The sequence below is a fragment of the Pan troglodytes genome, chromosome 12, assembly GCF_028858775.2.
Source record: "Pan troglodytes isolate AG18354 chromosome 12, NHGRI_mPanTro3-v2.0_pri, whole genome shotgun sequence".
NCBI lineage: Eukaryota > Metazoa > Chordata > Mammalia > Primates > Hominidae > Pan > Pan troglodytes.
The window spans coordinates 100,917,910-100,931,014 of record NC_072410.2 but is presented as its reverse complement, the minus strand read 5'-3'; the positions used below and the strand labels follow the sequence as shown (position 1 = coordinate 100,931,014).

Genomic DNA, 13,105 nt, shown 5'->3' with positions numbered 1-13,105 from the left:
CCTGAGGCTTAGCAATTTAAGAATTTTCAATTGTCTTGTAAGGTCATACTCCTGGAGGGTGCAAAAGACACCAGGGAATCCATGAATGGTGCAAGGATCTAGAGCAGGCAAGGACCATGAAGGTGGGAGATGCAGGAGGGTTGGGAATCACTCACACTTCAGCACTACCATATGCTCCCCTTTCTAGGTGAAGAATGAATCATAAAAAACAGTGTGACTGACCCAGGTTCTCTCTCTAACTGCAGCTAGTCTCTTGCCAATTCTTCCCATGCTAATTTCTTGAAAGGTCTTCTACCCTCTTTCCAGTTTCCCCTCCTTCCACTCACTGCTCAATGTACCTTGCAAGGTTACAGATGATCTTCATATTGCTAAAGCCAATAAACTTTTAACATTCCTTATCTTACTGGACCTTCTTGTACCACTTGATACTATGCCTTCCTCTTTTTGATTTATGATAATCATAATAATAGAATTATAGCTAATATTATTATTAAACATTTACCAGGAAGTATGCTACTAAATATGCATTAACACTCCTCTTTTTGTTCAGAAATGCAAATTTGTCAAATTTCTTGGTCAACAGGCTAGGGCACGTATATTCTATGGTGGGAGTTCAGTGAAGAGTCCATATGGGGCTTTGTGTACCTGGGGACCCCCTCAGTTTCCCAGAGATCCTGTTAAAGAGTACTGAGATGGTTTGTCTGTGTCCCCACCCAGATGTCATCTTGAACTGTAGCTCCCATAACCCCAGTGTGTGGTGGGAGGAAACCAGTGAGAGGTAATTGAATCATGGGGGCAGGTCTTTCCTGTGCTGTTCTCATGACAGTGAATAAAAGTCTCATGAGATCTGATGGTTTTATAAAGGGCAGTTGTTCCCCTGCACACATCCTCTTGCCTGTTGCCATGTAAGACATGCCTTGACTCCTTCACCTTCTGCCATGATTGTGAGGCCTCGCCAGCCATGTGGAACTGTGAGTCTATGAAACCTCCTTTTCTTTATAAATTACTTAGTCTCAGGTATTTCTTCATAGCGAACGGATTTCAAGTTAGACTAACACAGGTACCGCTGATCCCAAACCCTGCCTGCTGATACTGAGGCTCTGATCTTACTCCTTGCAGGATGGCATTGGGTAGATGGAAGAGACCCCCAATAAAGTCCTTGGAGAAATAGGGACTAACTTATCAGGCAATAAAGGACACAGGAATGCTGTGAAACACCCATGGCCTCAGACTTATGTGGTATCTGCCTGTCTTCCTCCCCCATTCTGCTTCTCTGTTTGATGACCTTTGCTCTGAGTTCCTGTGACTACACAAAGAACAGGGGAAGCTAAGACCATAATGGCAACAGTTTCCATGAAACTTCATTTGCATTCCAGGGAGCAAGTGCCATACAGATAGTCCCAGGGTGAATCGACAGGGCATAAAGAAAACAGAAATGGATCATGTTTGTTGATGTTGAGTGGCCACCAACAGAAAAGAATGTATTAATTGATACAGCATAACAAATGACTATGTTCTTTGGTCTGGTACAGACACACAGCCAGAGCCCCAAACCTAGCAGGCCATCCTGAAACCACATACCGTTCCCCACATGCTCTGGGGCATCCCTGGTTTCTTTGTAGTTTTTATTAGCATGGATAATAACTCACTCATGTGTTTCTTATATCCTTTATGCAGTCTGTTTCATGTTTTCTCTGACTTGGTCTCAAAAGGTATTTAGTGAAAATATCTTCAAGTCCAACCGAAATAATAGAATTTCATCAGATTTATTTCTATTTAAGGATATTAGTTATCCAGAATAGTAATATATTCCCTCTCTACATTCATGTATCAATATGACCATATTATTTTTTCTTCAATTTTTTATTTATAGCAGAAAAACAATGAGTTCAAGAAAACTAACTTTGCTTAAAGTACCATAAGTCTTTCTTTCTCCTGGCTCTTGAAATGTCTATTTTCCAAGATTACCCTTTGAGGAGTCTACATCCTGCTCAGTACAAGTGTGGTGCAATAAGCTAAGGTCTCAAAATGGTCAACATGGATAAATAAGCACTTTCTTGTTTGATCATCTCTAGTATGTTATGCCTGGATCTATAAATTTCACGTGGTTTATCTCATTGAATCTTCACACTATGTGAGGTTAATATTATCACCCCTATTTTATAAATAAGAAAACTGAGCTCAGAGAAATTAAAATTTCTAAGACCATGCAGATTATAAGAGGTAGAATCAGTGTTTACACTCATGTATATTTTACTCTAAAGCTTTTGTCCTTTATTCTGTATGAGGCTCTCTCTGCCTTCCTATCTCCATTGCTGATATACGAGTTTAGGACCTTATGGTTCAGCTGGAGGGCAGGGGGAGGGATGCTTCATGAATTAGGCACAAAGAAAAAGGTAATTATTAGCTGGGCAGAACACCCCATGTGGTATTCTGCATGGTAAAATAATCCAAGTGAGTAGTACTGAGAAACACGGGAGGGCTTTGGGAAGTGGGTGGGCAAGGAGTTAGGAGGGTTCAACAGAACCTATTGAACATAGCTGTTTCGTTTGTGATCAGTATATGATTATTAAATGAGTTAATAAAAGAATGATTACAGAGAGATACCTGATCATGATCATTGGGTATTTACCAAATTCTTGAGCTTTGTAAAAAACATTGCAGGCTTACCCTCAAATCTGAATGAAAAATATGGCAATGGTGTTAAAAAAAAAAGTAGCCCTAGGGTTATCATTTCCACTAGTTCTTAAACTTGGCTGCCTTTTGGAATTATCTAGGCTGTTTCAAACAGATTTTGAGACCAGGCCTTAATCTATTCCAATTATATAGAAATCTCGGTGGGACCCAAACACCAGTAATTTTTAAAGTACTCTAGGTGATTCCAATATGGAACCAACTTTGAGATTGTAATAGATCTCTGTCTTTCACCATAGCGCATGGTATGGAGTGTCCTGTGGTAAGGGCTATAACCTCATATTGGGTAGAGACTTGTTTGGGGATCTGAAAACTAAAGAATTTGGACAAAGTTGACTTTTACCAAAGTATGTGAAATCCTAGTTCTATGACATAGTAGTAAGAATTAAATATAGAAAAAAATAGGGCCTAGCTGGGCACAATGGCTCATGCCTATAATCCCAGCACTTTGGAAGGCCGCATTGGGAGAATCATTTGAGGTCAGGAGTTTGAGACCAGCCTGGCCAACATTGTCGAATGCTGTCCCTACTAAAAATACAAAAATTAGCTGGGCGTGGTGACACACACCTGTAATCCCAGCTACTTGGGAGGCTGAGGCATGAGAATCACTTGATCCTGGAAGGTGGAGGTTGCAGCGAGCCAAGATCATGACACTGCACTCCAGCCTGAGCAACAGAGTGAGACTCTGCAAAAAAAAAGAAAAGAAAAAAAACAGGGCTTATTTTCAAATACATTTGCAAAATACTGGGTTAACCACACAGGTGCCTTTTTTTTTTTTTTCCTATTGCTATTTTGTTATTGTTTTTAACTTAGACCATTTCAGAGCCTTTAAAATTCGTACATGCACTGTAACTATCAAAAAGAGAGTCTAGTATGTATAGCTTTCTAAATGCATTCACTATATGTATTTGAACTAGTGTTTCATGAATAACAACAAAAAGATTAATAAAACCAATCACAGCTTATTGAGGTCTAGGTAGTCTATGAGTTACTTTAAATATATTACATTGTTTAGTTTGAGCCACAGAACAATAGTATGATTATATCTTACCATACCTATTTTATGGATGAAGAAATTGATGTTTTAGTGGTTCAGTAATTTGCTCAAGTTTACACAATAATTGACAAAGCTGGAATTCAAATTAGATATTATAATTCTTGGTCCTATAACATTTCTTTGTATTAAAAGTGTCTATAAATATTTTCTGTAAAGTCCTCTGCACAATAGATTTGGCCTAACAAGCAATTATTATACTCTAGCAATACTGACCATTTTCAAGTAATTTTCATTCTTTTAGGCACTGCAATGTTGGAGTGAAATTTTCCCATGAAAAACTCTCTGGATTGTGCTTATTGGACTAAATATACTTTATGTGCATTGCAGAATAATTGCCCACAATCACCTTGAGCCCAGCTTTCACGCCTCTAAGGAACCCACCACTCCTACCCATGCCTCACATGGCTTACATCCCTTCTCCTGCCTCTCAGAGCTCTTAAGTTCTTAGGTGATGTCTTCAAACAAACAAGCTCTTGTGGCACTGACTTTTTTTTAATGATTGACTGTGCAGGGTACCATGGGAATATGCATGAAAGCTTAATTATATTTCCTGCCTCGCTGAGTGAATGTTGGATAGAAAGATGGCTCTGCTCCGCCTGTAGTGTAAAACATCACAGAGATCAGATCGGTTCCCCAGTATTTGCACATGGCTGATAATCAGCTCTCCACATAAACAGGCAGACAGATGAAGTCAGTTATCTGAAAAGGTGTCCATGTCCTGTTAGCATCTGTAGCTGTCTTGACTTTACACTCTCATTGCAAACTCAACAGCAGGCTGAGCAAGCCAGAGCCTCTCCAGATCAGGACAAGTCAGTGATGTCACCTGGAAATAGTCAATACAACACTTTATTATTCTGGAATCACAAGAGAATCAATTCCCACCATGAGCATCTTTGTCAGATAACTAAAACTTATGCTTTTAAGTACCCGAGCATTAAGCACATTCACATTTTTCAGATCAAAAACCTCAATACGCACAAAATGCTTTCTTGATGCAGCACTTGTTCACTGAGCACTAACTGTGTTCCAATGACAACTACTGAAGACAAAAATAAAGATTAAAAAAAATAGATGTTATGTGAACACTCAAGAGTATTTCCTTTGGATAAAGCACAGATGTTAATTCACAGACCTCAGTGTTAACAACCATTCCGACTGTTCCAAAGAGCTTTATCTTTTCTCTCTGATTCTTGGCTCTGGTGCTGATAGGTTAGGCTGTTGGAGAAGTGACCCCAAGATAAAAGAGTTGTTTTTGTAAATACACTGCCATGATCATTCCTTAGGAGCCAACCACATGCATAGCACACTTTAGTCACTGGTAATCCTACATTAAATGAAACAAAATGCCTTTCCTTTTAGCAGGAGAGACACAGCTAATCAAATCCTAGATAAAGCTTATGCAGAGGGCAGTGGGAACATCAGAACCACATCTACATTCAAATAGTCATATGTTTATTCAATTTCCAGGTATTCTGCAGGGGCAGAACGGTACACTGCAAGTGGAATCAAATTAAGAGAGGTCCACAGAACCCTCTGATATGCTCCTACTTCAATTAGTGAAGCTTCTTCTATCTCAGAAGGAACTGACATCATTTCTATTCAGTTGTATGTTCACCAGCCTCCTTAATGCAGCGCCAGGGATTAAATGTTTCCCAATAGACAATGCAGGTGTCACTTCTGAGAAACGTGCACACTCTGTTAACACTAAAGGTGGCAGCCAATTCTGGAACTATAATTGGAGCTTTTCTTCTCCATTCCAGTTGCACGATTTCTCTTTTTCTTCAGTGATTTTCCTAACTTTATAAGTGAATACAAAGGCTCAGCTTCATGCTGCAGCAATGATATTTGCTTAATCCATTTAGCCATCTGTAAAGCAGGGGTAATACACTCTATCAGCTCATCAGTTATGTGTGTCTTTGTGTGAGTGCACCAGCATAATGCAGATATTACATCCAATGAAGCCCACCCGAAAGCATATTTGTGTTTATTTAAAGATTTAAATAATACAGGGCAAAAGTGTGGCTTTTGAGTCTAGTCTAACTCTCAAAGCTAGATAGTCTCATTGCCCATTTTGCACATAACTGTGGTCATTGGTCTTTAATTTTTATTCTAGCTTTATGATGACATATGCTTAATCCCAGCACTTTGGGAGGCCGAAGCAGGTGGATCACCTGAGGTCAGGAGTTTGAGACCAGCCTGACCAACATGGAGAAATCCCATCTCTACTAAAAATACAAAATTAGCTGGGGGTGGTGGTGCATTCCTGTAATCCCAGTTACTCGGGAGGCTGAGGCAGGAGAATCACTTGAACCCAGTAATTCCGTGGGCCGTGAGCCGAGATCACGCCATTGCACTCCAGTCCAGGCAACAAGAGTGAAACTCCATCTCGAAAGAAAGAAAAGTGTTATACTATATGCAATTCTAGAATTTGCTTTAGCCAAATTCAAATTCTGTGTAGTGTTAACTCATTTGTTTTTCAGTAAGTTCTTTATTAACAGCCAAATCCCTTGATTATGGCACTTCTGTGAACTTCCTTGATAATCTTACTTACAAGTCACATAATGCCTGAATACATTCTCTGAAATGTTGTTGAGATAAAAGAGTTGACAGTGACGGTAATGAACTTCTAAATAAATATTAAAATGAGAGGGCACTGTAAATACCCCCAGTGCAACGGTTACATGCCTGAGTTTTTAGGACGTTAGGCAGCCAGTCTGTCACCATCTGAGCTGAGGGTAGCTCTGCCACTGATTTTGGAAGATGTTCCTTTATACTATTTAGCCTATTTAGCCTCTTCTTTTAGTTCTCGGTTTTAGCTAAAACACATATTTTATAGCTTGCCTCTCACACATTTGGCCACTTCCCCATATGTTCTCCTGTCCAATTCTCCACAGCTTACATGCATATCTAAATTCTCCCTAGGTAGGGACCAAATTGAATGCTTTCCTTTTCCCACCTCCCACCCCATCGTGGTGGATCCTTGCACACAGCCGGCTGAAAACCCAATTGGTGCTCCACATGTCTGTGTTGAATTGAGGTTCATTTGCTCACAAGATATTCATCTCAAATCTGTCAAACAAAAACTGTGAAAGTGCTGTGTGATTGGCTGAGGCTGTCTGTGCCATAGGAAAGCAGAAATCACACCAGCACAAGTGCCAAGTCTGGCAACCGACTGACAGGGTTGAAATACTAGCTCCGACACAGATTAGAAGTAACTTTGGACAGGTTACTTAAAATCCCTAAGCTTTAATTTCCTCACACGTGACATGTGGAGCACACAGCACTTTTGTGACAGAGACATTGCAATTATTAAATGGCATAACACAAGTAAAGTGCTTCACCTAGGGCTTAGCAAGTGGTCAACCATTGGCAGCTATTACAAATTTTATTAGGAGTTCAGATGAAACATCTCTGAGTTATGGTGCTTTGGGGAAGATTCCTGCAAATGGCAAATAGAGAGCAGCGTCAGGAACCAAGATGTACCTGCATATTTTGACGTTTTAAAAATGGTAACAGCAGTAAGGAGCTAGATTCTCAAGGGAATCTTGTCTTTAGCTCTGGGGGTAATGAACTGCTGTTTCTCTCTGCCCCTCCCCATAACCTGCACCCATCTCTTGGAGGACAGGTGCAGCAGTGGATGACCAGCACTGCACCCTGCCTGTTGTTACTTTTGTTACCCCTGTGTCAGTGGGTGGCTCAAGAATCCTAAAACCCTGTTGGAAGAGAAAGTCAACTCAAAAACTTTCTGAACTGGGCAAGTACAAGAAACAAGAGCATACATGAGGTCAAAATGCAGAGTAAAGGCAAATAAAATATAAAAAGATGAGATCCAGGAGTAACAAGGCAGATGGAGTGAAAACTTCCTGGATGCATTGTGGAAATGACGGCATGCAATGACAGTTTGATGCTGCCTTGTTCCTAGGTATGGGTGGTGGGGGATAGATCAAGAGTATGTAAAAGGGTAGACCTTAGTCTGCACCTTTGAACCTCTCTGACCTCACAGGTCAGGCAATTTAAGAGTAATCTACTTGTGAAACTTTAATCAGCTTAAATGGTGTGTGTGTGTGTGTGTGTGTGTGTGTGTGTGGATGTGTGTGGTTTATTTGAACACTGTGATGCTGAATATCAGACAAATAGAATTGGCAAGAGGTCACAGGGCCTCCTCTGTCTTGTTGAATAATTGCTTAATTAAGCCAAAGTAGGATATGCTGGAACAAATAAACACGTAGATATTTCACTGGGCATTCACTGGGCAATGTAGCATGTAGAGGAAGGGGAACACTGTGGTGGAGAGACCTCTGTGCTGTCTGAGAGGTTGTCCCAGCTTTAGTTCTGGCACTGTCATTCATCACTGTGCAGTACAGAGCAGTGGCTCTCAAAGGGTGGTTCTGAACCAGCAGCATTAGCATCACCGGAAATTGTGTTAGAAATACTAATTTAAAAAAACAAAACAAAACAAAAAACCCTAAACCTACCAATTAAGCATGCTGGGGTGGGGCCCGGAAAAATGTTTGAACGAATAAATTCTCCATGTGATTCTGATGCTCACTGAAGTTTGAGAACCACACTAAAGTGTTGAGAATTGAGGAGTCTGCACTCATGTTCTTTGTATTTGCACTGCATATACAGGTCATTGCGTGTTCTATCAATGTGAAATCAAAGAGCTCCTTAGAGTCAGAATTTTGCAGCCACAAATAGACACATCTTTTGTTATCTATTCCCTGGACTTTGATGTCCCTCCACTATATCTAGAGCTTAAAAAAAAAAAAAAAAAAAAAAAAAAGTGACTTGTTACCAGGGCTCTGAATGGGTTCTGTGGGAAACATTCTCAGGTTTTGTAGAGCACCTTGTGCCTTTCCTTAGAGAGGACAATGATGCCAATTTTGGGGGTTGCTGTGATTAGCTAGAGGCAGCGGCTGCCAGTTATAAGACTGAGCGGCTTTCTTAGCTCTCTGAAAAGTAGGAGAAATTATCAAGGAGCTATTTTCAAAGCTCATCATAAAAATTCAGCCAATGGTTGTTACTTCTCCATCTAAGTCACACATTTATATTCTAGTCATTGGGTCTTGGATTAATCCAGATAGATTGTAGGCTAAGGACTGTAAATATCCTCTGCAGTGAAATGCGTCTGTTGGGTCATGGAGGACCCAACTTTTTTCAGAAGGAAGTCAGACTGCACATTTAATACTACAGCTTTCTTCTGTCTCTGCCTGGGATTTATTTCTCATCCATTTTCCAATCTTGTTTCTCTAAATTCAAATAGTTTCTCAGTTCGAACCTACAATTGTTATGTGCAATCATTTATAATTTTTCATTTTTCTGTCTCTTATGCCATAGACACCCCACCCCTATTTTCCTTTCTGCCATTTCATTTAGTCTTCTTTATAATTTATTTTGGAAATGTGCTCTTTGTGATAACTTTATATGGGATGTCATTTCTGTGATGATAGTAGGCCAATAATTCAGAAAATATTATTTCTGCACCTCTTTGCCTACCCCCAGGAATTACTTGTAAATAATGTTGATTAATTTGCAATCAGCACTTTTTAAAGCAGCATTCCATCTACAGCATAAAAATGCAATTTTAGATCTTATTGCACTGACACCCATTCTCAAAGAATAAAATGTACTTAAAACTAAATGATGGAGGTGCCTTTTCAATGATGTAGAAGTTTTATTTTCAGGTCCTCTATAATTTTTTTTATGGTCTGCTCACTTCATCCTTCAATAGCTCCAAATAACCTTGTGCAATATATATGGTAAACTAGTCCATTGAATTCTATACAAATAAATAATTAAAACTTATCCATTCTTCAAGCTCTTATGTAGCACGGACTGAAAGATTAAGAGTTGCAGGATCAAGAGTCCTGGACAGGAAATAAGGGATTAAGGGTCTTTCCTGTCTCCTTCTCTTTCTTTTCCCTTCCTTTTTTATTTTTTTGAGACGTAGTCTTGCTCTGTCTCCAGGCTGGAGTGCAGAGGCGTGATCTCGGCTCACTGCAACCTCTGCCTCCGGGATTCGAGTGATTCTCCTGCCTCAGTCTCCTGAGTAGCTGGGACTACAGGCGCGCACCACCATGCCCAGCTAAATTTTTGTATTTTTCATAGAGATGGGGTATCACCATGTTGGCTAGGATGGTCTCGATCTCTTGACCTCGTGATCCGCCCACCTCAGCCTCCCAAAGTGCTGGGATTACAGGTGTGAGCCACCGTGCCCAGCCTCCTCCTTTTCTTTATCTCTTTCTGTATAACTAACTCTTTGTTTCCTCTCTTTGTACTTTCGTAGAAACCAGTGTTATTTATTTATTTTTATTGTATATATTTGAGTTATGCAACGTGATGTTTCGGTATACATATGCATAGTGAAATTGAAATGATTACAACATTCAAGAAAATTAACAATCCATTTATTCATGTAATTGCTTTTTTCTCTTTTCTTTCTTTTTTGTGTGGTAAAAACCCTTGAAACCTACTCTCTTAACAAATTTCCAGCACACAGTACAATATTGTTAACTATAGTCCTCACACTGTGTATTAATTAGATCTCTGGATTTATCCATCCTACATATGAGAGGACTTCAAAACGTTCCTGAATAAAGGGAATTAAAAGATAAAAATAAAAACACAAACTTTATTTCTCATCATGAGCTCCATCAAGTTCAATTCACTTTTGGAAGCAATGATACCAGCCATTTGGCCCATCAATAAGGAACTGAGGGTCCTGGCAATTTAACCCTGTAATTGCAGTCTTTTTTACATTATTAACTGAAGAAAAATGAGTGCCTTGTAATGAACTTCCACCTTCTTACTTATTTAAGTTTAAATATTACTTTCCATGAGAAGCATTCTTGAATTACCACCCCCCCTCCCCTTCCTCTGGATGACCATTGCTATGTGCCTTTATAGTATGCTGTGTTTCCCATTAGATTTCTCAGTACTCGTTGTAATTACTTATTTAAACATCCTTCTCAGGGACTGTATGCTCCATGAAGTAGAGATAAAGTCTATCTTGCTCATCATTGCTTCTGCAGAGCCTAATACACTCCCAAGTAAACATTTATTGCATAAATGGATTGTTGTAATTATTCAAATGTGAGACATGATGTTTTCCTTCAAGAAGTTTAAGGTAATCAAACCTTGATAAATCACTACGACATTAGGAAATATATAACAGGTGACTAGTAATAATAAAGGTAATTATAATAGGGTGATAACATTTGTATAGTGCTTATTCTACTCCAGGTGCTGTATTAACCCCTTATTATGTAAGCTCACTTCATTTGTACAACAGCTCCTTAATGCTCCTAATGTGATCATAGTATTATTTTCATCCTCATGTAACACGAAGAGGGGCTGTGTGACTTGCCCATAGCCACTCACCTGGTACATGAGGTTTCACATTCAAACTCCAAGTTGTTTGCATTTGGAGTTCATGTTCTTAACCTCTAGATTATACTGACGCCTTCAGTAAATGATCACTATACATTTATTGCAGGAAGGAGGTGATGAAGAGAGAAAGAAAGGATGGAAGGAAGGAAGGAGGAAGTGGACAATGAGGTAAATAAAAATGGATGGGTTAAATTTGGGCATATGGAGTAAGAGACCGTTTATTGCTGTGAAGAAATTGACATGCACGAGGGGGAAAGAGGTAAGGGATCCTTAGTAATGGTGAATGAACAATTATCTCATTGCAGCCCAGAGCCCTCACCTGAGTTCCAAACATTTAAGTCAAACTGCCAACTTCATTCTCCATTTGGACGATTTCTCAACATGTACAAAACCAAGTCCTGATTTTTCCGTGACCCCAAATCTGTTCTATCTGAAGCCTCCCTATCTCAGTTACTGGTAAGTTCATTCTTCCAGTTATTCAGAAAATTAACTTGGGAATCGTCTTTAACACTTCCCCTTCTCTCATAACCCATATCCTATTTAACAGGAAAACATTCTTGGCTTTTCCATCAATATATACCTTTAGTCCTACCACTTCTGACTCCCCAGTGATACCTCCCTGATCTGAATAGAGGGTCGAGTTTTCAAGGTCCCCTTTCAATATATAGCTAGAAGCAATGCATATAAAACCTCAATCAGAACATTTCACTCATCTGTTCAACATTTTGCAGTGATGCAAATCAGTGTTCTTATGTAACTTAGAAGATGCTACGTGATTTAGGTTCTGTTATTTCAGTGACTTCATGTGCCACCATCCTGGCCCCCTCTTATCCTGCTGCAGTCACACTGGCCTCCTTACCATTCGTCAAGCACATTAGGCACTTTAGGGTCTTTAGCTCTGTTTCTCCCTTAGCTTGATCAAACACTGGTGTCATGTCCCACAAGCCTGGGTTCAGCTCTTACTTCAAGGAGGCCTGGCTCACCTATCCAAGTTAATGCTTCCTTTCCCAAAACTCCTTATCACTGTCACCCAGTTATGCTGCTGCCTTTTTTCTTACAACTTCTCACCTTGTAATATGCAATATTCTTCCTTTTTCACTATGTCTGTCAGTTATTTTCTGTTCCCTATGGCAGAAGTGAAAAGCCCATAGGACAAATGTCCTTGACCAGGAAACAGGGCCAGCTCCATCCACATATGCTAGGGCACTGGCATAGGGCCCTGAGCTTATAAGGGCCCTACATACATTTGAAGCTTAACACTCTGTGGTTTATGTCTTGGAATCCTTAGTACATTTATGTGTTTTGTCAGTGAAGTCTGTCAGGACAGTGTAACATGAGCTGGGAGGGGCCTCTATGCCTTATTTCATACTCTGTCCTGACTTTTGCTACCTCTCTGGGATAATTTTTTGGCTGCATACTTCAAAATTCCTGGCTTCCTGGGTCCTGCCTGACCTTTCTTTTTTTTTTTTTTTTTTGTTTTTTAGAGACAGGGTCTGTCTGTCTTTGTCACTCGCACTTCACGCTGGAGTGCAGTGGTGCGATCATAGCTCACTGCAACATCAAACTCCTAGATTCAAGCGACCTGATCCTTCCACCTCAGCCTCCGGAGTAGCTGAGACTACAAGTAAGCATCATCATGTCTAGATAATTTTTTTTAAATTTTCTGTAAAGATAAGGTCTTGTTACACTGCCCAGGCTGGTCTCAAACTCCTGGCCTCTAGGAATATTCCTGTTTCAGTCTCCCGCTGTGCTGGGAATGCTTCATCTTTCTTTCCCCTTGAAGTTGTGGTGACACTGAGTCTATATTTCACCAATGCCCTCCATCCCTACAGGGACCTGGGTAGCAGGAGAATGTGGATGCAAGTTCAGAGAAGTCTCAAGGTGGTAATGCAGCAGTGTCTCTTGCCTTGGGTTGGCAATTGACATATGTTCTTTAGGTGGCTAAGTGGGGATTTCTTACCCATC

The 13,105-nt window shown here is 40.0% G+C and overlaps 1 long non-coding RNA gene across 1 annotated transcript in view; it reads left to right on the top strand.

Annotated features, from left to right (window-relative positions):
* The window catches only part of LOC129140392 (uncharacterized), a 155,961-nt gene extending 143,215 nt beyond the window's left edge, over positions 1-12,746 (top strand). The window contains exons 2-4 of the long non-coding RNA XR_008543590.2: positions 11,247-11,308; positions 11,446-11,596; positions 12,625-12,746. This is a non-coding gene — a long non-coding RNA (uncharacterized LOC129140392). The remainder of the gene's footprint in view (positions 1-11,246; positions 11,309-11,445; positions 11,597-12,624) is intronic.
* Positions 12,747-13,105: the final 359 nt, after the last annotated feature.